The sequence below is a fragment of the Macaca nemestrina genome, chromosome 6, assembly GCF_043159975.1.
Source record: "Macaca nemestrina isolate mMacNem1 chromosome 6, mMacNem.hap1, whole genome shotgun sequence".
Lineage (NCBI taxonomy): Eukaryota > Metazoa > Chordata > Mammalia > Primates > Cercopithecidae > Macaca > Macaca nemestrina.
This window is the reverse complement of record NC_092130.1, coordinates 140,437,766-140,465,156: the sequence shown is the minus strand read 5'-3', so window position 1 is coordinate 140,465,156 and position 27,391 is coordinate 140,437,766. Positions and strand designations below refer to the sequence as shown.

The following is a 27,391-nucleotide window of genomic DNA, read 5'->3' as shown; positions in this document are numbered from 1 at the left end:
TAAAAATGACCAAGCTGAGAATCAAATCAAGAACTCAATTTATTTTACCATGGCTGATGAATGAATGAATGAATGAATGAATGAATGAATGAATGAATGAATAAATAAATAAATAAATAAATAAAATAGCTAGGAATATACCTAACCAAAGAGGTGAAAGATCTCTACAAGGAGAACTACAAAACAATACCAAAAGAAATCATAGCTGTTACAAACAAACAGAAATACACCCCATGTTCATAGATTGGATGAATCAATGTCATGAAAATGGCTATACTGCCCAAAGTAATTTACAGATTCAATGTAATTCCCATCAAAATACAAATGTTTACAATGAACTGATTTTTGACAAAGCATACAGAAACACAAATGGGGGAAAGGACACCCTATTCAGTAAACGGTGCTGGGAAAATTGGCAAGCTACATGTAGAAGAATGAAACTGGATCTCTATATCTCACCATATATGAAAACTAACTCAAGATGTATTAAAGACATAAATCTAAGACCTGAAACCATAAAAATTCTAGAAGAAAGCCTAGAAAAATCTCTTCTGGACATTGGCCTAGCTAAAGAATTTATGACTAAGATCCCAAAAGCAAATGCAACAAAAACAAAAATAAATACTGAGACCTAATTAAATTAAAAAGCTTCTGCATAGCAAAATAAATAATCTGCAGAGCAAATGGACCACCTTTTAGTATGGGAGAAAATATTTGCAAATTATGCATCTGACAAAGGATTAATACCCAGAATCTACAAGGAACTCAAACAAATCAGCAAGAAAAACAAATCCCATTAAAAAGTGGACAAAGAATATGGATAGTCATTTCTCAAAAGATATTATCTTTAAAGATATAGAAATGGTCAACAAACATACAAGAAAATGCTCATCACAAATCATCAAGGAAATGCAAATTAAAATCACAATGAGATAACATCTTACTCTAGCCAGAATGGCCATTATTAAAAAGTCAAAAAAGCCCGGCGCGGTGACTGAAGTCTGTAATCCCAGCACTTTGGGAGGCTGAGGCGGGTGGATCACGAGGTCAGGAGATCAAGACCATCTTGGCTAACACGGTGAAACCCTGTTTCTACTAAAAATACAAAATAATAGCCGGGCGTGGTGGCAGGCGACTGTAGTCCCAGCTACTTAGGAGGCTGAGGAAGGAGAATGGTGTGAACCCAGGAAACGGAGTTTGCAGTGAGCCAAGATCACGCCACTGCACTCCAGCCTGGGTGACAGAGCGAGACTCCATCTCACCAAAAAAAAAAAAAAAAAAAAAAAGTCAAAAAATAATCGATGTTGGTGTGGATGTGGTAAAAAAAAAAAAAAGGGCGGGGGCGGAGCAAGATGGCCGAATAGGAACAGCTCCAGTCTCCAACTCCCAGCACGAGCGACACAGAAGACCAGTGATTTCTGCATTTTCAACTGAGGTACTGGGTTCATCTCACTGGGGAGTGCCGGACGATCGGTGCTGGTCAGCTGCTGCAGCCCGACCAGCGAGAGCTGAAGCAGGGTGAGGCATTGCCTCACCTGGGAAGCGCAAGGGGGAAGGGAATCCCTTTTCCTAGCCAGGGGAACTGAGACACACAACACCTGGAAAATCGGGTAACTCCCACCCCAATACTGCGCTTTAAGCAAACAGGCACACCAGGAGATCATATCCCACACCTGGCCGGGAGGGTCCCACACCCACGGAGCCTCCCTCATTGCTAGCACAGCAGTCTGTGATCTACCGGCAAGGCAGCAGTGAGGCTGGGGGAGGGGCGCCCGCCATTGCTGAGGCTTAAGTAGGTAAACAAAGCTGCTGGGAAGCTCGAACTGGGTGGAGCTCACAGCAGCTCAAGGAAACCTGCCTGTCTCTGTAGACTCCACCTCTGGGGACAGGGCAATAACAAACACAGCCGAAACCTCTGCAGATGCAAATGACTCTGTCTGACAGCTTTGAAGAGAGCAGTGGATCTCCCAACACGGAGGTTGAGATCTGAGAAGGGACAGACTCCCTGCTCAAGTGGGTCCCTGACCCCTGAGTAGCCTAACTGGGAGACATCCCCCACTAGGGGCAGTCTGACACCCCACACCTCACAGGGTGGAGTACACCCCTGAGAGGAAGCTTCCAAAGCAAGAATCAGACAGGTACACTCGCTGTTCAGAAATATTCTATCTTCTGCAGCCTCTGCTGCTGATACCCAGGCAAACAGGATCTGGAGTGGACCTCAAGCAATCTCCAACAGACCTACAGCTGAGGGTCCTGACTGTTAGAAGGAAAACTATCAAACAGGAAGGACACCTACACCAAAACCCCATCAGTACATCACCATCATCAAAGACCAGAGGCAGATAAAACCACAAAGATGGGGAAAAAGCAGGGCAGAAAAGCTGGAAATTCAAAAAATAAGAGCGCATCTCCCCCGGCAAAGGAGCGCAGCTCATCGCCAGCAACGGATCAAAGCTGGACGGAGAATGACTTTGACGAGATGAGAGAAGAAGGCTTCAGTCCATCAAATTTCTCAGAGCTAAAGGAGGAATTACGTACCCAGTGCAAAGAAACTAAAAATCTTGAAAAAAAAGTGGAAGAATTGATGGCTAGAGTAATTAATGCAGAGAAGGTCATAAACGAAATGAAAGAGATGAAAACCATGACACGAGAAATACGTGACAAATGCACAAGCTTCAGTAACCGACTCCATCAACTGGAAGAAAGAGTATCTGTGATTGAGGATCAAATGAATGAAATGAAGCGAGAAGAGAAACCAAAAGAAAAAAGAAGAAAAAGAAATGAACAAAGCCTGAAAGAAGTATGGGATTATGTAAAAAGACCAAATCTACGTCTGATTGGGGTGCCTGAAAGTGAGGGGGAAAATGGAACCAAGTTGGAAAACACTCTTCAGGATATCATCCAGGAGAACTTCCCCAACCTAGTAGGGCAGGCCAACATTCAAATCCAGGAAATACAGAGAACGCCACAAAGATACTCCTCGAGAAGAGCAACTCCAAGACACATAATTGCCAGATTCAACAAAGTTGAAATGAAGGAAAAAATCTTAAGGGCAGCCAGAGAGAAAGGTCAGGTTACCCACAAAGGGAAGCCCATCAGACTAACAGCAGATCTCTCGGCAGAAACTCTCCAAGCCAGAAGAGAGTGGGGGCCAATATTCAACATTCTTAAAGAAAAGAATTTTAAACCCAGAATTTCATATCCAGCCAAACTAAGTTTCATAAGTGAAGGAGAAATAAAATCCTTTACAGATAAGCAAATGCTTAGAGATTTTGTCACCACTAGACCTGCCTTACAAGAGACCCTGAAGGAAGCACTAAACATGGAAAGGAACAACCGGTACCAGCCATTGCAAAAACATGCCAAAATGTAAAGACCATCGAGGATAGGAAGAAACTGCATCAACTAACAAGCAAAATAACCAGTTAATATCATAATGGCAGGATCAAGTTCACACATAACAATCTTAACCTTAAATGTAAATGGACTAAATGCTCCAATTAAAAGATACAGACTGGCAAACTGGATAAAGAGTCAAGACCCATCAGTCTGCTGTATTCAGGAGACCCATCTCACACGCAGAGACATACATAGGCTCAAAATAAAGGGATGGAGGAAGATTTACCAAGCAAATGGAGAACAAAAAAAAGTGGGGGTTGCAATACTAGTCTCTGATAAAACAGACTTTAAACCATCAAAGATCAAAAGAGACAAAGAAGGCCATTACATCATGGTAAAGGGATCAATTCAACAGGAAGAGCTAACTATCCTAAATATATATGCACCCAATACAGGAGCACCCAGATTCAGAAAGCAAGTCCTTAGAGACTTACAAAGAGACTTAGACTCCCATACAATAATAATGGGAGACTTCAACACTCCACTGTCAACATTAGACAGATCAACGAGACAGAAAGTTAACAAGGATATCCAGGAATTGAACTCATCTCTGCAGCAAGCAGACCTAATAGACATCTATAGAACTCTCCACCCCAAATCAACAGAATATACATTCTTCTCAGCACCACATCGTACTTACTCCAAAATTGACCACGTAATTGGAAGTAAAGCACTCCTCAGCAAATGTACAAGAACAGAAATTATAACAAACTGTCTCTCAGACCACAGTGCAATCAAACTAGAACTCAGGACTAAGAAACTCAATCAAAACCGCTCAACTACATGGAAACTGAACAACCTGCTCCTGAATGACTACTGGGTACATAACGAAATGAAGGCAGAAATAAAGATGTTCTTTGAAACCAATGAGAACAAAGATACAACATACCAGAATCTCTGGGACACATTTAAAGCAGTGTGTAGAGGGAAATTTATAGCACTAAATGCCCACAAGAGAAAGCAGGAAAGATCTAAAATTGAACTCTAACATCGCAATTAAAAGAACTAGAGAAGCAAGAGCAAACACATTCGAAAGCTAGCAGAAGGCTAGAAATAACTAAGATCAGAGCAGAACTGAAGGAGATAGAGACACAAAAAACTCTCCAAAAAATCAATGAATCCAGGAGTTGGTTTTTTGAAAAGATCAACAAAATTGACAGACCACTAGCAAGACTAATAAAGAAGAAAAGAGAGAAGAATCAAATCGATGCAATTAAAAATGATAAAGGGGATATCACCACCAACCCCACAGAAATACAAACTACCATCAGAGAATACTATAAACACCTCTACGCAAATAAACTGGAAAATCTAGAAGAAATGGATAATTTCCTGGACACTTACACTCTTCCAAGACTAAACCAGGAAGAAGTTGAATCCCTGAATAGACCAATAGCAGGCTCTGAAATTGAGGCAATAATTAATAGCCTACCAACCAAAAAAAGTCCAGGACCAGATGGATTCACAGCTGAATTCTACCAGAGATACAAGGAGGAGTTGGTACCATTCCTTCTGAAACTATTCCAATCAATAGAAAAAGAGGGAATCCTCCCTAACTCATTTTATGAGGCCAACATCATCCTGATACCAAAGCCTGGCAGAGACACAACAAAAAAAAGAGAATTTTAGACCAATATCCCTGATGAACATCGATGCAAAAATCCTCAATAAAATACTGGCAAACTGGATTCAGCAACACATCAAAAAGCTTATCCACCATGATCAAGTGGGCTTCATCCCTGGGATGCAAGGCTGGTTCAACATTTGCAAATCAATAAACATAATCCAGCATATAAACAGAACCAAAGACAAGAACCACATGATTATCTCAATAGATGCAGAAAAGGCTTTTGACAAAATTCAACAGCCCTTCATGCTAAAAACGCTCAATAAATTCAGTATTGATGGAACGTACCTCAAAATCATAAGAGCTATTTATGACAAACCCACAGCCAATATCATACTGAATGGGCAAAAACTGGAAAAATTCCCTTTGAAAACTGGCACAAGACAGGGATGCCCTCTCTCACCACTCCTATTCAACATAGTGTTGGAAGTTCTGGCTAGGGCAATCAGGCAAGAGAAAGAAATCAAGGGTATTCAGTTAGGAAAAGAAGAAGTCAAATTGTCCCTGTTTGCAGATGACATGATTGTATATTTAGAAAACCCCATTGTCTCAGCCCAAAATCTCCTTAAGCTGATAAGCAACTTCAGCAAAGTCTCAGGATACAAAATTAATGTGCAAAAATCACAAGCATTCTTATACACCAGTAACAGACAAACAGAGAGCCAAATCAGGAATGAACTTCCATTCACAATTGCTTCAAAGAGAATCAAATACCTAGGAATCCAACTTACAAGGGATGTAAAGGACCTCTTCAAGGAGAACTACAAACCACTGCTCAGTGAAATCAAAGAGGACACAAACCAATGGAAGAACATACCATGCTCATGGATAGGAAGAATCAATATCGTGAAAATGGCCATACTGCCCAAGGTAATTTATAGATTCAATGCCATCCCCATCAAGCTACCAATGAGTTTCTTCACAGAATTGGAAAAAACTGCTTTAAAGTTCATATGGAACCAAAAAAGAGCCCGCATCTCCAAGACAATCCTAAGTCAAAAGAACAAAGCTGGAGGCATCACGCTACCTGACTTCAAACTATACTACAAGGCTACAAAACCAAAACAGCATGGTACTGGTACCAAAACAGAGATATAGACCAATGGAACAGAACAGAGTCCTCAGAAATAATACCACACATCTACAGCCATCTGATCTTTGACAAACCTGAGAGAAACAAGAAATGGGGAAAGGATTCCCTATTTAATTAATGGTGCTGGGAAAATTGGCTAGCCATAAGTAGAAAGCTGAAACTGGATCCTTTCCTTACTCCTTATACGAAAATTAATTCAAGATGGATTAGAGACTTAAATGTTAGACCTAATACCATAAAAATCCTAGAGGAAAACCTAGGTAGTACCATTCAGGACATAGGCATGGGCAAAGACTTCATGTCTAAAACACCAAAAGCAACGGCAGCAAAAGCCAAAATTGACAAATGGGATCTCATTAAACTAAAGAGCTTCTGCACAGCAAAAGAAACTACCATTAGAGTGAACAGGCAACCTACAGAATGGGAGAAAATTTTTGCAATCTACTCATCTGACAAAGGGCTAATATCCAGAACCTACAAAGAACTCAAACAAATTTACAAGAAAAAAACAAACAACCCCATCAAAAAGTGGGCAAAGGATATGAACAGACATTTCTCAAAAGAAGACATTCATACAGCCAACAGACACATGAAAAAATGCTCATCATCACTGCCTATCAGAGAAATGCAAATCAAAACCACAATGAGATACCATCTCACACCAGTTAGAATGGCGATCATTAAAAAGTCAGGAAACAACAGGTGCTGGAGAGGATGTGGAGAAATAGGAACACTTTTACACTGTTGGTGGGATTGTAAACTAGTTCAACCATTATGGAAAACAGTATGGCGGTTCCTCAAGGATCTATACCATATGATCTGTACCATAGGATCTGTACCATATGACCCAGCCATCCCATTACTGGGTATATACCCAAAGGATTATAAATTATGCTGCTATAAAGACACATGCACACGTATGTTTATTGCAGCACTATTCACAATAGCAAAGACTTGGAATCAACCCAAATGTCCATCAGTGACAGATTGGATTAAGAAAATGTGGCACATATACACCATGGAATACTATGCAGCCATCAAAAAGGATGAGTTTGTGTCCTTTGTAGGGACATGGATGCAGCTGGAAACCATCATTCTTAGCAAACTATCACAAGAACAGAAAACCAAACACCGCATGTTCTCACTCATAGGTGGGAACTGAACAATGAGATCACTTGGACTCAGGAAGGGGAACATCACACACAGGGGCCTATCATGGGGAGGGGGGAGGGGGGAGGGATTGCATTGGGAGTTATACCTGATGTAAATGACGAGTTGATAGGTGCAGCACACCACCATGGCACAAGTATACATATGTAACAAACCTGCACGTTATGCACATGTACCCTACAACTTAAAGTATAATAATAATAAATAAATTTAAAAAAAAATTAATGCTTACAGTCTGCTCCTGGGAACATAAATTAATACAGCCTCTATGGAAAACAGTATGGAGATTTCTCAAGGAACTAAAAATAGATCTTCCATTCAATCCAGCAATCCCACGACTGGATATCTACTCAAGAGAAAAGAAGTCACTATATCAAAAAGGCACCTGTATGTGGATGTTTATTGCAGCACAATTCACAAAGCAAAGATATGGAATCAAGCTAAGTCCCCATAAACTGATGAATGGATAATGAAAATGTGGCATAGATACACCATGGAATACTAGTCAGTCATAATAAAGAAAAAAATCATGTCTTGCAGCAACTTGGGTGGAACTGGAGGTCATTTTTCTAAGCAAATTAACTCAAGAATCAAAAACCAAATACTGTGTGTTCTCGCTTATAAGTAGAAACTAAGCTATGGGTACACAAAGACATGCAGGCTGGTATAATGGACATCGGAGACTCAGAAAGGAAGACGATGCAGGATGAAACTCTACCTATTAGGTACAATGTACTCTGCCCAGATGATGGATGCACTAAAATCCTAGACTTTATTACAATACATTTATCCATGTAACCAAAAACCACTTGTACCACTCAAGCTAGTGAAATAAAAATAAGGAAAGAATTACTATGGACCGATTACTTCTCTCTATCTTCCATTTTTCCTTTTAAAAGCCTTTTTAAATAAGATTGTCTACTGTGGCTATGCTAGGCTTACCAACTATTGTAGGTTGCCTATGGAGGAATAGATAACCTGTTTCTTCAGTTCATATGTCTTTAGATTGAGAGGAATGGTGTAGTAAAGCTGTACTTAAGGCACTACAACCAAAGAACTTCATCCACACTTGTACCTGATTTTGAAGCCAACATCCTGGATTTTGAGCTGATAACATAAATGGATGTGAGTTTGGGGGAGGGGGAGCAGTAGGAAGAGTTTATGGTATTTTTCATGTCGAGGTAATATAAATAATTTGTGGCCAGAGGAAGAACTGTGGTGGTTTTTAAATATGTCCACAAGTTCTTTTATAGTCCTCCTTTCAAAAGATGGAGCCAATTCCCTCTCCCTTTAAGTGCAGCATTACTTAATGACTTGCTTTTAACAAATAGGGTGTTGTTAAAGTGACAAGTTTTGATACCTGAAAGTGGGACATAAAGGGCATTGTGGACTTCTCCTTACCCTGTCTCTCATTTGGTCAGGTGTTCTGGGAGATACCAGCTGCCATGATGTAAGAACACTCAAGTAGCCCTATGGAGGAGTCCAAGTGGCGTGGAACTGAGGCCTCCAGCAAACAGGCTTGTGAGCGAGCCCTCTTGGAAACAGATACATCAACCCCACTCAATGGTAAAATGATGGCAGCCCTGGCTGACATCTTTACGGTGACTTAATAAGAAACCCTGAAACAGAACCACCCAGACAAGCCACTTCAAATTCTTGTCTCACTGGAACTACAAGATAAAAACTATTTGTTGTTTCAAGTAAATGTCTAAGTTTGTGCAAGATATGGTTTGGATTTGTGTCCCCACCCAAATCTCATGGAATTGTAATCCCCAATGTAATCCCCCAGGAAGAGCCTGGTAGGAGGTGACTGAATCAAGAGGGCGGATTTCCCCCTTGCTGTTCCCCTGATAGGGAGTGAGTTCTCATAAGATCTGGTTGTTTAAAAGTGTGTAGCACCTCCCCCTTCTCTCTCTTCCTCCTGCTCTGGCCATGTAAGATATGCCTGCTTCCCTTTCCGCCAGGACTGAAAGTTTCCTGAGGCCTTCCCAGTCATGCTTCCTGTGCAGCCTGTGGAACTGTGAGCCAATTAAACCTCTTTTCTTTATAAATTATCCAGTCTCAGGTAGTTCTTTATAGCACTGTGAGAATGGACTAATACATTGCATTAATTTATTATACAGTAATAGATAATGTATACACTGGGTAATTACAAATATTTCTTTTATTCAGTCAGCACCATGTGCTTTTCTAGACACTGGGGATATAGTGATGAACCACACAGCCATAATCTCTTCACTCAACCAGACTGGTGGGAAAGGCAGAAATTAAACCAATAAGCACATAGAGCCACATTTACAGATTGAGATAAGTGCTGAGATAGAAGCCTATGCCCATGAGGAGAAAAACAGGAGAGACATAAGGTAGATTTGAAGGATCTCTCTAAGGATGTGGCATTTAAGTATAGCTCCAAATGAGACAGGATTTAGCCAGGTGCAAATTGTGGGAAGAGACTTCCAGGCAAAAGGAGTAGCTTGCACGAAGCCCATGAGTTAGAGAAGGACGTGGACAAGTCAAAGAACTAAGGGAGGGCAGGGACAGTGACTTGAGTGTGATGGACAAGAGGGAGCTGGTTGAGCTGAGGTTGGAAAGGAGGCCAGAAGTAGATCAACGCAGGAACTTGGTGGGTGATAATGAGCATATTTTAGCTGAGGGAAGCCTCTGAAACTTTTAAACGAAGAATAATGAGGTTCAGCTTATTTTATTAAAATGACCATTCTGGATGTCATATGGTGAACTGACTGGAAGGGGGCAAGAGTAGAGAAGGGAAACCAGCGAGGAGCCTCTGGCTGTAGACCAGGAGCTAGAAGAAGGTGGAATGGCTGTGAGAGGTAGAGATGGAGAGAGGTGGATGGATGCAAGCAATATTGATGGGGCAGAATTAACCAGCTTTTAATCTATCAAGCCCAAACAGAACAAGCAAAACCTCTAATTAAGATCATTCAAAGCAAAAGGCAGACTCCCTAAAAATTTTTCTGTGGTTTATTATCTAATATTTGACTACTTAATGATCATTCTGCTTTTTCTAAAATGACTCTCCAACATATGAACTCTATTGTTAATGCATGGAGAAAGAAAATAGAAAGGTAAGTTTTGAACTTTTGACAAAAATTTGAATTATAAGCCTTTTATAAAGTGACCCACTTATATAGCTGAGCTAAGAGCTATCCTTTGAAAAGCTAGACCCATTGTACCAGGTCAGTTTCAAACATGCTGCAATCAAGAGGTATGTTTTAAGCTAGATACTTCCTGTTCTGGTTACACAAACTATACCAGCCCTATGTTAAATACCACATGTGTCTGTGTTTACAGTAGGAAAGCCTAGAAAGGAATAAAGAACTAAACATACACTTCTTTGATAGCGGTTGTTTTTTTTTTTTTTTTGACATGGAGTCTCGCTTTGTCGCCAGGTTGGAGGGCAGTGGCACAATCTCGGCTCCCTGCAACCTCCGCCTCCCGGGTTCAAGCAATTCTCTTGCCTCAGCCTCCTGAGTAGCTGGGACAACAGGTGTGTGCCACCACACCCACCTAATTTTTGTATTCTTAGTAGAGACAGGGTTTCACCATGTTGGCCAGGATGGTGTCCATCTCTCAACCTCATGATCCGCTCGCCTCAGCCTCCCAAAGTGCTGGGATTATAGGCGTGAGCCCAGCCAACAGCATTATTTTTTAAATTGAGGTCATGCCATGTAGAAGAATTTTCTTAGGTAACTGCTTCAATTACCAAGGTTCTCAGAATGTTTTTCTTCAAGAAGAAGCATTTATCCTCTATAGCAACATTCCTCAAGAAGTGCTCTAGAGACCATTAGCAGGTATCTGCATCACGTGAGGTAAGGCACTGCAAATGCTGACTCAGTGAGTCTTACATGGGACCCCTGAACTGTGTTTTAAATAAGCAAAGAAGTAATCCCTATTTTTATTCACTAGAACCTGCATCAGAGATGCACTATTATGGCTTGCATGAGAACTCTGAGTAAATGCAAAGTTGTGGCTTGATAGGACAAATGATATCAAACTTTTTCTTTTTTTTTTTTTTTTTTTTTTGAGAAAGGGTCTCACTCACTGTGCACTCTGTCACCCAGGCTGGAGTGCAATCATGACTCACTACAACTGTGACCTCCTGGGCTCAAGTAATTCTGGCCCCAGGCTCCTGAGTAGCTGGGATTACAGGCATGCATCACTGCACCCAGCTAGATTTTTTATACTTTGTATAAATGAGGTTTCACTTTGTTGCTTAGGCTGGTCTTGAACCCCTGGCCTCAAGCTCTGGGCCACCCAAAGTGCTTGGATTACAGGTGTGAACCACTGTGCCTGGCCTCAGACATCAAACTATTTTAAAAGAAAGGGAGATTTGGGGCCAAAATTATAAATTCACTATCCTACTTTGTGAGGAGAGTAACCATCTTAAATATATATGAACCTTTCCAAATCTTCAAACCTTCACAATCAGAAAACTTACTGCTGACTGTTAAAACTACATTGGTCAAGCAAAGTCAATTTTCTTCCTCCAGAGGTTTTCACCATACAGTTTTTTTTAATGGTCTTTGGAATGAAGCACAAGGACAGCTTTGGTGTACGGGTAATGTTCTGTTTCTTGATCTAAATGTTATCTATGAAGCTGTGTTCCATCTGTGAAAATTTCTCAAGCTAAACACTTGTGATAGGTGAACATTTCTGAATGCATAGTATCCTTCAAAAACTATAATTGGTCTTTTAAAAATATTCAAACTTATTAGTTACACTAAAATATTTTAGCATTACACTTCTTACCTTTCAAATTAATAACCCTCAGTGTTGATGACTGCTGAACTGAAAGGAACATTCTCAGATGCACTGCTTTTGGAAAATATAAACTAATGTAAGCCTTTTGGAAAGCAATTTGACAATCAATAGCTGTCCAAAGCTCTGAAAACAGTCATAACTTAGTAATTTAGTTCTCAGAATCTATCTCAAAGAAATAATCTTCACTATGGGAAAGTCCTACTCCCAACATCAAAAAACATAAACCCACCTAAATAATCACAATATGGTAATTATTAATTAGGTTGTAGCATATCTATATCATAATTTGTATACATTGATGGTAAAGCTAAAAAGCAAAGCAAGGAAATCATTGATACAAAACTTCTCTATGCATCTGGGGAAGAATACAAATGCACTCCCACGTATGTAGTAATATTCTATTTCAGCTGAGTGGTGCATACACAGGTACTCCTATTATTATGATTATTTAAACTATACATATATTTTATATACTAACGTGTGAATATATATTTTATAATATAGAAGTTTTGGTATATTCAGAACAATTAATGTTTACTAAAAGTTTGTCAACATGAAAAATGCTTATGTCATGCTCACTGTGGCAGCACATATAGTAAAATTGGAATGAAAAATGGTCATATCATAATTGTGAGTAAAAAGCTAGGGCACCATCAATGGATAGACTAGATAAAGAAAATATGACACATATACACCATGGAATACTATGCAGTCATAAAAAAGGATGAGTTCATGTCCTTTGCAGGAATATGGATGGAGCTGGGGGCCATCATTTTCAGCAAACTAACACAGGAACAAAAAACCAGACACCACATGTTCTTACTCATAAGTCAGGGTTGAACAATGAGGACACATGGACACAGGGAAGTGAACATCACACACTGGGGCCTGTTGGGGATGGGGGTGGGGGCAAGGGGAGGGAGAGCATTAGGACAAACACCTAATGCATGCGGGGCTCAAAACCTAGATGACGGGTTGATAGGTGCAGCAAACCACAATGGCACATGTATACCTATGTAACAAACCTGCACATTCTGCACATGTATCCCAGAACTTAAACGGAAGTAAAATAAAAATAAAAATAAAAACTAGGGCACTAAATTAGTCATAAATTATGGCACACAGATCTTGTAAAAGGAGGTTGGAATAGTCATACAAAGACACTCATTTCAACTATGACTTAACGTCGTGCTGAGGATCCCAGTCAAGAATTCCTCTCATAAAAACAAAAGAAAGGACCCACTTAAATTGATATTCTTTTTTTATAATTGTGTACCTAGAACATTCAACACAATCAACTGACAATGTACCAATACTAATAAGAGTTTAGTAAACTCTTATTAGTTCAAGAACTGTTCTAGATGCGAAAAGAAATGACGGCTAACAGTTTTTGAGGGCTATGTACCAGGCACTGAATAAGGTGCTTTTCATGTATTAACTCCTGAGGGAAGCTGGTATTATTATCCTGACTTTCAAATTTAAAAACTCCTAAGAAACAGAGAGGTTAAATAACTGTGTAAGGCCACACAGCTAGCAAGGGACAGAGTTTGGCAATCTTTGCACATAACCATTACATTTTATTACCCCAACAATAAGCAGTTAGAAAATGTAATAGGTAGCCAGGCGAGGTGGCTCATGCCTATAATCCCAGCACTTTGGGAGGCCGAGGCAGGCAGATCACTTGAGGCTGGGAGTTTGAGACCGGCCTGGGCAACATGGCAAAACCTCGTCTCTACTAAAAAAAATAAAAAGTTAGCCAGGTACGGTGGCACATGCCTGTTATCCCAGCTACTTGGGAGGCTGAGAATCACTTGAAACCGGGAGGCAGAGGTGGCAGTGAGCCGAGACCAGGCCACTGCACTCCAGCCTGGGCAACAGAATGAGACTGTGTTTCAAAAAAGAAAAGAAAATGCAATAGATCACAGGATCTCCTTCATAATACAATCAAAAAGCAAACAACCAACAAAACAAACAAAAAACAAACAAACAAAAAACACACACTAGGGAACATGTTTTTAAGAGTTATATTTTTAAAAATTTAAAGCAAGACCAAATTGAATACTCGAAATTATGTTACATGGATGTGAATTCTCCAAAACAACAAAAAAACTTTGGGGATAGGGTACGCAAAGGAAGCTGTGCCCTCCAGATAGTCTCATCTTTTGGCCAGTTGTCACTTAGGGAATTCTCTGGAGATGGAATGGTGCATGGTGCTCCGGTCATACAAAGATAACTAAAATTCAGGAATCTGGTTTAGCTACTTTGAGAAAAGGTCTTGCAAAAGAAAAAGGGTTAATCAGGAACCCCAAATAATAAATGGTAGGCCATGGAATGAAGAGTTCTGCCGAGCTGTCATCAATGTGACAGCCTGCGGTGGATAAGCAGATCATACCACCACTGTAGCCTTCCACTTACATCAAAGTTGTTGAGCTGAATTCAACATATGCTCCAATCCAACTCTTCCTATTTATAGACAAAGAAACTGAGGTCTAGAACAGGCTTCCCCTCCCAGCTCACAAATTATTTTAAGGCAGAACCAGAGAGCTAACTAAGCACTCCCCTTCCCCAAGTTTCCTGAAGACCAGTCTGAATATATGTATCCAAATGACTGCATCCATTTAAGCACACTGTATTGAATTTCTATTTATAGACTAAGTCAGCATTTTCCAACCTTCAGACATTCACCTTCCACCTTATGATTTTGTCATATTCATATATCTCTACTATAAATCACTTTATTTTTTTTAAATCTATATACTTTTTTACATGAATTTAGCTTCATCCTAAGCAACAATATTAATAAAATAATACATGAAGTGTGTATTTTTCTAACACATTAAGACAAATATGTATCTATTGAAGTTTCAGTGTTTGCATTTGAACCACTTGTCAGAAAAGTAAACCATCCTTTGCTGTATTTGAAAAGACTCTCTCCAGGTGTTCCAAGGAATTCTAATCTGTTTAATGTTAATGGGTGTTATGGATGAAAGAGTACTTGATCAAATAAATCTGGGGAATGTTAGGTTTTTTGTTTGTTCGTCTGTTTGTTTAGAAACAAGGTCTTGCTCTGTCGCCTAGGCTGGAGTGCAGTGGTGTGATCATAGCTCACTGCAGCCTCAAACTCCTGGGTTCAAGTGATCCTCCTGCCTCAGCCTCCCAAGTAGCTGAGACTACAAGCGCATGCCACCATACCCGGCTAATTTTTCTTTTATGTTTTGTAGAGATGGGGTCTTGCCTTCAAGAGGTCCTCTCACCTTGGCCTCCCAAAGTGTTGGGATTACAGGTGTACAGGCGTGAGCCACCACACCCCAGAATATTTCTCTGATTATTTAAAAAATCAGAGGTAAGGCGTGAAAAAAATTTCCCCTAGTGTGAAACACAGGGTGTTTCACAACATTGTGCAATGAGATTATTGTAACAGGTACAGCACTTAACAAGATTTATTTGACCATGAAACCTTTTTTTTCAAGACAGTATTAGTGTTGATAACATGTTCTAAGCTGTATTAATTTTCAGAGGTTTTGTTTTTCTTTTTGACCCCATAATTGATATAAGTAGATACGGTGTATAATAATTTACACTGTATCCATATTAGCATATTCAGAATATTTTATGGTAGAAAAAAGTGGGTAGAAAAGCATAGTATTTCCTCTTGTCATTTTCAAAGTGTCAGTCTCTTGGAGAAAAGTGACACACCTTGTTCAGAATGAAACATCTGCATTAAACTTGGGCATTCTAAAATAATACAAATAAATTTTAATAAGTCATCCAGATAGCCTACATTAGTAAGGCTTTCCATTCATGTTTGTTTTTGTTGTCTTGGGGACTTCTAAACTTCTAGGTGGAACTTTAAGAGTGATAAGCCCATAATATCACATTTAATCTGTGGGTGTGACTGGGAGAAAATGTATCACTCACTCATTTACAACCCATTCGTTTCCTCTTTCTTTCTTTTTCTTTCTTTCTCCCTTTCTCTTCCTTTCCTTTCTCCCTTCCCTTCCTCCTTTCCCTTTTCTTTCTCTCTTTCTCTCTTCTCTTTCTTCAATGTTTTGATATAAAAAACTGAAAAAGATATTTATTGCATTTTTATCTTTCTGTATATTTGTGTTATCATAGGAAAAACATCTCATAGTTAATAAACTAATGCTTTAAAGCCAAAATATATGAATATTTCTTTCTAGTGCACTTTTAGTTAAAATTAAGAACTAAGATTCAAGGCAAAGAAATGCTGTAATACTCTTGATTCAGTATTCATGTTAGCGAAATTAAGTACAGTAGTACACTAATATGGGAGGAAAAATAGTGATGTGTTAAGGACAAAGTGTTTCATCATCCGGCCATACACCAATTCACAGACCATCTCAAGTATGTTACTCTTAAATACTTTTTGTTCCAGCAATCAAAGTTTCAATATATCTTCTTCTACACCTTACAAAAATTATCAAATTTTAGAGCCAATTTTTATTCTTAGAAATGCTTTTTATTCTCTAATTCACAAATATTTATTAATTAAAAAGTTGTGTTCTTCTGAGATTCCTCACCAATCCATGGAGTCAGTTAGATATTTGGGAAGTTGTTCAGCTCTTACAAATATCCACATTTGACACTAACGCACCACAACAGAATAACCTGAGTAAGCTCGATTCTCTGAAATAGTCAGAGGAACCGAAAAAAATAACTATTAGGTACTAGGCTTAGTACCTAGGTGCCAAAATAATCTATACAACAAACCCCTGTGACATGAGTTAACCTGTATAACAAACCTGCACATGTACCCTTCAATCTAAAAGTTTTAAAAAAATAGTTTTCTCTCCTCTCTGGTTATAGAGTCAATTGTGCACTCCACTGCATTTATAATGAGGAAATAAACAGCATACCCTTTTAGTATGGGAGGTAAACAAGAGTTAACTTGTATAAATATAATTTAAAATGTGTATTCTACTTAACACATGAGAATTATTAAAATACATGTGCATCAAAAATTAACTAAAAAATAGAAATAATTAATAAGTGCCGATCCTTTAGCAGAATATTTCCCAGAGCTCGATTATGTAGCAAACTTCTATGCCATAAGTTTGAAATGATTCCATTTTTCAAATATTCATTTTTGTGTATATTTAAACATCATAGAGTGTCTACTCAATAAAGTTAGGTTTTAATAATCGCAATTCATCTTTTTAAAAAATAATTTACTCTCCATTTGGCTTCCAAAATTTTATTGCAGTATTTAGATTTAGTTAGTTTCTAATAGCTGAAAACCTTCAGACTTAAATGTTTGACCCAAATGCACTTGGTTCCTGGCCTCTTCAGTTTGTGTCCTACTGTTTCCAAATGACAAATGTGGGCACTTTGTGTAAAGGCATTGATTGTACTGTTACATAGATTCTAGACATGCTTATTAAAAAGGCATCTTTTTATAGGTGAATATGCCTTGCAGGATCCTGTATCCTAGGTGAGATTATTTTCATAGTTACATATTTAATGATAATAATCACTTGCATCTATGTCGCTTTCATATTCTCTTGGCACCAAGTTTGCCTTCCAAAGCAAACTTTGACTAAAGATCTTCAGGGCTCATCCATAGCTGCGTAGGCAAAGAAGTTCTCATACATACAACCATCACACGTTTGCAAAACCACCATTTATTAGGGTCAATTAGAATGAATTCTGTACATATGTATGCTAAAGATGGAAAAGATGTTTCATTTTTTATGCATCACTGGATGGGTAGTGGGGGCTTAGACGAAGCAGTGGGGTTGTTGATCAGCAAGGTCTACAACATGTATAGGAAGAAGGAGAGGGGCAGATGATGTATTGCTCCCTCTCCCTATTTGTCATCCCTGAAACTTTCTGTCCCATAGCCATTTCCACCCCATCTCCCACAAAAAAAAAAAAAAAAAAAAAAAAAATGCACCAAATGAATGCAGATTTCCTTACTGACTTTACATCCTCATAGAGCAATAGATGATAAAGCTCATGTTCTTATGGAGCCAAAAAAAGTCTCATAGTATATATATTACGGCCTGTTAGTGTTGAAGCCATGAATAAGCATGTGTGAGCTGTTTAGTGACAAAAAGAGAGCAGAGATTTGGGCTATTAGAGGCAATCCTGGCAGTGACATCTGTTGACAGAGCTGGGAAGTTAGATAACACCGGTAAAAACTGACGGCATAAGGAAAGGAGACCTTCGGGAAGTTACTTTGCCTGATCTTCCACTCATCACGCTAGACCACCTCCCTGTAGCTGGGTGGTTAAGCAACCACTCTCTTGTCCTCCTTCCTTCTTTCAAAAGCCCAGTTCATTCCTCTGCAAAATGGAACAATCATGCGTGGAGGTTTACCATAGGCTTAACTAAGATAAATATTAAGGGCTTAGTACAATCCTTGGCAGATAGTTTGCACTTGTTCCGTGTTTTTTCATGATATTGACACAATTGTTCACTTCATCACTATGTACAGGCTCAACCTAAGCAGGAAAGTTGATTTCAGCATGTGTTTGTGAACAGAATAAGCCAAGACTTCACAAGGAAATATTTAATCATTTAAACGTCATAGAAATTATTACCAATCCCCTTGGCAGTTGCTGCAATGGTAAGTTAACCCCACATGAAATAGAAAATTAAAATACGTGGCTACAAGATTAAATCAGAAATGCTGTGAAACATTTTCTGCTTCCTGTTTCTGGTACCAGCTTCCTGAAGGCACAGGGATGGATGGTAGGTGGCTAGACTGAATATACCATTATTATTCAGAGAATTTTCACCTTTATTCCTTTATTGAAATGGGGTGGCTTTTGTTCTTTTGTGTTTTTAGGAATGGAGTGAGGAGTTTAGGAATGGGACAGTATAACTCAGTGGTCAGTAACACACATACTCTGCCATAGCACTTACGAGTTTGTGACCTTAGAAAAATTACTGAACTTCTCTCCATCTCAGTATCCTCATTTGTAAAACAGGGGGAGAAACTCACTAAAAACCTTTTCACGTTGCCTGGTACGTAGTGAGTGCTTAATCATGTTAGCTACTGAAGTTGATACAGAGTGAGAAATGAAGGAAAGAATGGAAAGAGAGAAAACAGAAATAGAAGAAAGGAAAGAAGGAGTAAAGCTCTGCTTGGCTTCGCTCTGCAAATCATTTTGGACAGGTGCCTAGAGTCCTGGTTGTCTACATTCCCGGATTTGCTGATTCAGGGCTTAATACATGAGTGCTATTCTAAGGTGGAGTGGTGGGGCCACCACTGTCATAGAGCAGTTTCTTAAGGAAAGGGCTGTATTAAAAGGAAGCTCCCCATGTCAGGTGCAGTAGCTCATGCCTGTAGTCCCCACACTTTGGGAGGGCAAAGTGGGAGGATAGTTTGAGCCTAGGAGTTTAAGACCAGCCTGGGCAACATAGTGAGACGTCGTCTCTACAAATAATAAAAAAAAAATTTAATTAAAAAAAAGGAAGCTCCCAAAGTGACCCTTAAAATGAATTCTAGGAAAGCTTTTATCATTATCATGGATGGAAAGGAAAATGAGATGTTAGCATCCGCTCCAAGCTTAAAATGTCACCACAATTAACACAGTAGCTCAGTTGACACTGGCTCTGCAAAGGAAATTATTCCCCCAAGCTTCTAAAAGCAAACAAGCACCCCCCAACCCTGCAACCATTACACAGAAATCTAGGAATTACCTGGACAGAACTGAACACTTTCTGATAAATATGGCTTTCGTAAAGCTACAGAAATCTCAGGTATTTCTCTCCAAAAGTGAATGTGCTTGTTCAAATTTGTAAACAGTAGACTTGATCTTCTAACCCTTTTGTACAAATTTTATCTCATAAAAACAGGGAAAAAGTCAAATGCAAAAACATGTTTTGTCCACTTCCAAAGAGAATAACCTCACCCTGAAAAAAATGCCAAGGGAAAATGTTTAAGATATATAAGTAAAATACTCATGGAAGAACTGACTGCTATCAAAATTTAAGTTGAACACAGTTCAATTCGTTTCAGAGTAAATCACATTTTAGGCAATGTACTGACTTCATATCTTTTCAAATCCCTGCAGCAGTGATGGGATATGATCAGAGACTAAGATATATCATTAAGATAGCAAGATAATTTTGAGAAGTGTATGCTGTTCAGCCACCAAAATTTCAAAAATTTATTAGTTCTTAACAGCTGACACTTTTACATTAATTCAGGATTCAGAGAAAAAAGTCTACATTTGATTTCTCAGCCCTCAAATTAGATGTCTTCAATAGGCGCTTACTTTTCTTTGGTTAGATTAAACAAGTTAATCTTTCTACAGATCTGCTTTAGGCAAATTTTATGACTCTTTTAACATATAATCAATAATTTTCTTTAAAAATATACTCAAAATATAATTTGGCATCAGAAAAACTTATAGTAACAAAAATGGTATTCATATGAAAAATCAAATCTCCTTTGTTGTTACATCAAACACTGTAGCTTTTAAAAAGAAAAAAAAAAAGCGTAAGTTGGCTGGGCGCAGTGGCTCACGCCTGTAATCCCAGCACTTTGGGAGGTTGAGGCGGGTGGATCACTAGGTCAGGAGATCGAGACTATCCTGGCCAACGTGGTGAAACCTCGTCTCTACTAAAAATACAAAAATTAGCCAGGCGTGGTGGTGCACACCTGTAATCCTAGCTACTTGGGAGCCTGAGGCAGGAGAATTGCTTGAACCCCGGAGGTGACGGTTGCAGTGAGCCAAGATCCCACCACTGCACTCCAGCCTGGGTGACAGAGTGAGACTCTGTCTCAAAACACAAGAACCAAACAAACAAACAAACAAAAAAAAAAAAACCAGCCCGTCTAATTCATTTATTTTGAAGGAGCTGACTTTCCTCAGACTTTCACATCTTCAGATCTTCTTAAACTGCAGCAGAGTTTTAACTCTTGAGTTTCCTCTGTGATCCAAACCCATTAACCTGGAAGGCAAGGAGCACACCAGGCCTAAAACTAATTCTTGGCTTGAGTTTCAACAGATTGTGATATTGGTATTATCGTCAGAAAACAACCCTACTTCATCTCTCCTCCCCACCAGTTAAGAGATTTGGACTTCTGTTGCAGGAGTTCACTAGGCAACACAGTTAAGTGACAGATTCTCTTGAGTCATAAGTTCCTCTTTTCAAACTTGAATAGTTTCCTATATTTCAAAGCTTCTCACTCACACATATCCAGTTCCTAGTTTCCTCAAGATGCACTCTCTGAATTCCCAAAAACGTTCTGTGCTCCAGTTCTTAGTCTGAAGGATCTCAACCGTCTTCTCTGAGGCATCAGAGTAGATATGAGGCCTGGAGCCAGAAAGTGCTTACTGCTTCCTGGTCTTGGGGTGGAAGAGAAACTATTCTTGTTGTTAACAAGAGAGGTATTTTGAAGAGAAACAAACAATACCCTTCTTCAGAATGTCCCACTTCCTCAGAATGTCCATTCCTGATCTCAAATCTAAAGGAAATCTGTCCTGTTCTTTTCTTTCACGGCATTGATCAGAGTGTGTAAATGTATGTTTGTGTGTGTTTATTTGTACATTCAATGTCTGTTTCCATTTCTGGACTGAAAGCTTTCCCCTACTGCACAGTATGCTATATGAGGGCAGGGACTATTTATTTTATTCAGTGAGCGAACTCAGAGGCTAGCACAGAGTTATATGCAGTCGGCTCTCCATAAACACTTGTTGAATGGATGAATGAATGGAAAGAAGAAAGGAAGAAATTTCTGTGGTTGGCCAGCTCAAGCACAATGAGCATACCAGGCAAATGCCCCCTGCTCACTGGAGAATGAAAACATCACACTTCTCTGTGTTCTAGGTCAACTGGAGAGAACTATGTCTGAAAATGCAGGAGGAACATGTTTATTGGTGGGGTGAGGGCAGTGACATGTGCCCATGCGTCTTCAGGTTAGGTGTGTATCTACATGTATATAGGTATTATAAGCAAAGAGATTGTTTGAGACTAGCTGCAAAATGGAACTTGTATGGATCACAAAGATCAAGGGGTTAATTTCTTGAATGCTCATGCCACTCTTGCTGTGCCAAGGATTGTGCTAGAGCACTGGCAGTCTTTGCAAGACAGGGTCCCAGTTGTGCTCAAGATGAGCTGATGCCAGGGAAATGGACTCCGTAGCTATAGTCTCTGACAAGGCAACCTGAGTCCTTTGTCAAAGAGCAGCTTCCTTCCTGAATACATCTTTGCTTACAAAGACATTTGTTCTTTTTCTTTCCACTTTAACTGAAAAAGTCCTTCTCTCAACTCTCCCTCCCACCCCCAACCCCACCCCACCCGCTTAATGCCATCATACTCATTCCTTGTTTCCAGGCAGATTTGCATTCATCTCTCCAAATAAATGTGCCTCCGTTTTTCTTACAGACATCTCAAAATTAAAAATTAGAAACATATTCTGGGAGAAAACCAGGTGAATTCTGTGTCTGGGGTAAAATTCACTAATTTTCCTCCGTAACAGCTACACTGTAATTACATAGTCAATACTAAATGTGCCCCTAAGCAATAATCTTACTGAATTTATGCAGTGTAAGTAGGCAATAGAAATCATCTCACTGAAAGTAATTCTTTCCTTCTCATCAAAAGGAAGGGAGGGGTTGTCTAAGTTATCTAAATAATTATCTTAATTCCTTCTTTGTGGTTACGTACCCAACCAGTCTTTGGATATTTGGGGTTAGGCCCCGGCAAAAATCAGTTCCATCAAAGTCATATATATTCAATTTATCACAATGCCCTCTAAATACATTATGGCCAAAAACTACACAATCATTAGAAGTGAATTTTGAAAACATAACTAACAATAGGCTAATATTTTTAACGTTTTAATATGTACCAGACACCTTATTTGTATTATATTACTTAATCTTTGAAATGATCCATTTAATGAAAACTCCTTTTTATTAAGCCTTAGGCAACTTACCTACTATGGCCTTGAACCCAGATTATCTCTATCCCAAAGGCAATGAGGGAGAAAAAAGAGGACTAAGAGTTATGTGGTTTGAGGTCGAGTTTACGTTAAGATACATAGAGGTTGGGGTACACGTTTGGGGATCAAGGAGACCTAGATTAAAATCCTTGCTCTACCATTTATCAGAACTGTGATCTTAGAGAGTTTACTCAATTTTTCTGTCTTGGGTAGGCTTATTATTTGCAAGCAACAGAAACTGAGCATGGTCAATATAAGTAGGAAAGTAATTTACTGGAAAGACAACCAATTACACAAAGAGTCAACAGGAAGGCTGCCAGCAGGAAATTCAGGCAAGGTTGCACCATCCTAACCAAGTAGTTAGCATGCCTCAACCAACAGCCATTATCACTACAGGACCCTTGACACCACGAGCCCCAGACAAACTGCTGCTGTGAATGACTTCTGAAATTGCTCTTATGTCTTTGTGCCACTCCTTCAAGATTAAATTTCTAAACAGTGGTATCTGATAAGCCAAGCAAAGGTCATATGCTCAAGCCCTGGCAGGGGATGGAAGGAGAAAATCCAGCCCATTTAGCTTCTCTCATGGCAGGCTAGGTCTTGCCTCCAAATAATATTATGCAATGGAAGATTCTTACTAACAGAAAAGGAGTTCAGCTGCTGGGCAGCCTTTCAAAACTGACAACACCTGGTCTGGGTGTGGTGGCTAATGCCTGTAATCCCATCACTTTGTGAGGTGGAGGCATGTGGATCTCTTGAGCTCAGGAGTTCGAGACCAGCCTGAGCAACATGGGGTAACCCTATCTCCACAAAAAATACAAAAATTAGCCAGGCATAGTGGCACCTGCCTGTAGTCCTGGCTTACTTGGGAGGCTGAGGATCACTGGAGCCCAGGAGGTGGATGTTGCAGTGAGCCAAGATCGCCCCACTGCACTCCAGCCTGGGTGACAGGGTGACAGAATGGGACCCTGCCAAAAAAAAAACAAAAACAAAAGAATAAAACAAACAAAAAAAACACGCTCCCAGCATTCATTACCCAAACTTTGGTTTGCTCATCTGTGAAAGGGGCATCTGACTGCCTAGTACCTTCCTCATAGGTTTGCTGTGAGAATTCGACAGCATATGCATGTTGCAGTTAGCATGATGTCTCACATAGGCTGAGCACTGGATAAATTTCAGCTATTCTTACTAATTCTTGTTACTCTGAGCAAGCCACGTAGAATCTCTGTGCCCACATTCTCACTCACTGAAGGAAGATGACATCAACCGTACTAAATTAGTCAACATAGGCTAATTGTTGAAACAAGGGGCCCCCCAAATCTCAGTAGATTATTTCTCATTCACTTCATCATCCAGTGAGGGCTGCTGGGATTTGAATGAGATCCATATAGGCATTCAGAGGCCAGGTCACCTTCTATCTAGTGGCTCTGCCATATACCCGGGACCTGTACTATGTTGGCAGAGGACGAAAGATAGCACAGAGGACCAGAGTCTTTTAGGGACCAAGCCTGGAAGTGGCATACATCAATTCTACCTCTATTCCATTGGCGAGAATTCAGTCACATGAGCTGCACCTCACCACAGGAAGTCAGTTTGGGAAATAATACCAAGCTATGTGTTCCAGAGGAAATGGAAACAAGATTTGGTGAAACACAGCAGTCTCTGTCACACCTACCTAACCTCCTCAGGGGGTTGCTAATAAAAGCGCATGTGAACACCAGTGTCAAAGTGCTATGGAAAGTGATAAACTAACATGAGCTACAGGTGATGCTGCTGTTGTTGATTAAGCTAGGAAGTTTCTGTGCATCCTCCACATTGCTAAAACATACAGCAATTTGGGTATGAGAAGAAACTGAAATATAATCAGAAGGTCCTTCCTCCTGTACGGAGACTCCTGAACTAGTAAGACTTTATTTCTCCACTTGTATCTTCAAAAGTAGGCCACTCCGGGCATGGTGGCTCATGCCTGTAATCCCAGCATTTTGGGAAGCCGAAGCGGGGGTAGATCACGAAGTCAGGAGTTCGAGACAAGCCTGGCCAATATGGTGAAACTCCATCTCCACTAAAATTACAAAATTAGCCAGGCATGGTGGCGCATGCCTGTAATCTCAGCTACTCAGGAGGCTGAGGCAGGAGAATTGCTTGAATCCAGGAGGCAGAGGTTGCAGTGAGCCAAGTCGCACCACTGCACTCCAGCCTGGGTGACAGAGTGAGACTCCATCTCAAAAAAAAAGGGGGGAGGGCCACTGCAGGTATATAATCTCCTTTCTTTGCCCATTGGTCCAATCCACATGGGGGTGTAGTGAAACTGGAGGGAAAAAAGGGGAGACAGCAGAATAAAAGAACAGGAAGCTATTACTTTGAGGAGTGTAATTGTCAGAGCAGGCTGTCAGGGCAGCCTGAAGCAATCAGTAGGTAGTGGCCAGCCTCCACAGCAGTAGTTTATCGCCACATGAAGATGCTGGGGAGTTAATCACACCACTGATAGGTGTCAGCTCCAGGCATTGGACTCAGCATAAAATGAAAATCATGCTTAGAAAATGCTTAGAAAATGAAAATAATTAAGAGGCCACACATTTGAAATGTACCACTAAAAAGGGAGGGCAGTCATCTTAGGGTTAGGTGAATGCCATGTTTGTAATCCACTGAACCAACTGGATGAGCCTGTAGAGGGTAAATGTGTCCAAGGGTACTTTGTTATTTGTACCTGATAGATGCCTTTCACACTCTGTTTTGAGTCTCTGCATGGCCTGTCATGAAAGACAAAAGCAAACACAATTTGCCCAGGCTTTGCTACATGAATATTAGTGCTTCAGGAATGCTCTAAGATCCTGCCAGCTGTGGCTCAGGAAGGGGTCCAGGCCAGATCTGACTCATCCTGCTGCCTTCCTCCTGGAAATGATCCCCTTTCTCACCCCACTCCTGCTGGCTGAGCCCAGGTCCTGTCTGTCCCATATTTCCTTTGATCCAAGGAAAACTAAAAGTGATTACTAGCTCCCAAGCAGCCTTTGTTTACAAATGGGTTCCCACCTGAATATGTTCACTCAAAAAAGTAGTCAAATAATTAGCTAGAACAGAGCAATCAAACTGATCAGACAATTCCTGGAGTAGGTCAAACCTTCAGAGCTATTTAACGACAGTTTTAAAGAACTGAACTGGGGTCTTCCAGCATAGAGAAGCAGGGATTGTGGCAGAAACTGCGAGGGAGAATTTTAAAAGTGCTTAGAATAAAAATCTTTTCATTGAAAAAAAATGACAAGAATTGCCCACATAATTATGGCAATTCTTCCTTTCCTTTTGCAATGCAAATTCCTGGCAGAGTGTGAGAGAAACTGAATTCTACTGTCCTAGTTTTTCAAACTAAGAAAATAAAATAATTTGTTACCGAAACTTTCAACTTCTACTTTTGAAAGCTACATTTAAGTTTTAAGAATCACATAACAAAAGAGACTACAGATAAACCTCATTACAATTTTTTAGTATTGAGTATTAGGTTATTTACTTTTCTTCTTCCTAAAGCTACTGTAGAAAGAAAATTCAAAGGACTAGTAAGAAGAATAGCTCAATTGATAACAAGTCTGGTTTGTCAATGACATGCTAATACCTGTAACAGTTATTAATTATCTCAGCAGCATCTGTTTTTATATGTAATATATTCTTCATCATACTTAAATTAATAAATAGCAACCAATTGTTGTCTCTTTTACAAGCTTCATATGGAAAGAAAACTGAAAAAAATATATTTGTATTAGCAGAAAGTGAGTATAAGGAACTTCCCAGCCTCCCCTCCATATATTTACTGACAAGCAACTGACATGAGTGATAGCAAAGCAATGTGGTTAGTGAGGAACGGCGCAGAGTGTGCAGTTTCCTTTTCTCTAATGTTGATTTGTTTTCTGTGCTGACACAGTCCTAGAGGTTACTGTTCAAAGGAAGCATCAACAACAGAAGTAGTTAGAGTGCTGATTAAAGAAGATTCTAAGAAAATGACCAATCACCATCAATCTTTTTAATACTGGCTAACAAATATGCATTCTTCCTTCTGATATTATTAATAGTATAAACAGAACAATTCTATTTTAATATATCCATATAGTGCCTTATGCAAGTAAATATGATTCTGGATATTTTATGACCTGTAATTACTTGAAATCGGAAAGTCCTCTTAGTTTCTCCTATTACCCATGTGTTGCTGAGACCAACTGAAGAACCAGTTAGGAGGTTTGTTCATTCAAGAAATAACATTTAAGAAATGGGTACCTGCTTATCATATAAAAGAATCCAGTTATGTACTTACCCTGTGAGGAGACATACGTTAAAATGCTTGTACACTGCAGATGGGAAGAGGTTTTTCCAGGAATTTAAATTGTGCAATAGGGCCACACAATCTTACTTTAAA

At 39.6% G+C, this 27,391-nt stretch overlaps 1 long non-coding RNA gene across 1 annotated transcript in view; it reads right to left on the bottom strand.

Moving 5' to 3' along the window:
* Nucleotides 1–27,391, bottom strand: part of LOC139363896 (uncharacterized) — a 42,192-nt gene that overhangs the window by 13,124 nt on the left and 1,677 nt on the right. The window contains exon 2 of the long non-coding RNA XR_011625058.1: nt 27,290–27,384. This is a non-coding gene — a long non-coding RNA (uncharacterized lncRNA). The remainder of the gene's footprint in view (nt 1–27,289; nt 27,385–27,391) is intronic.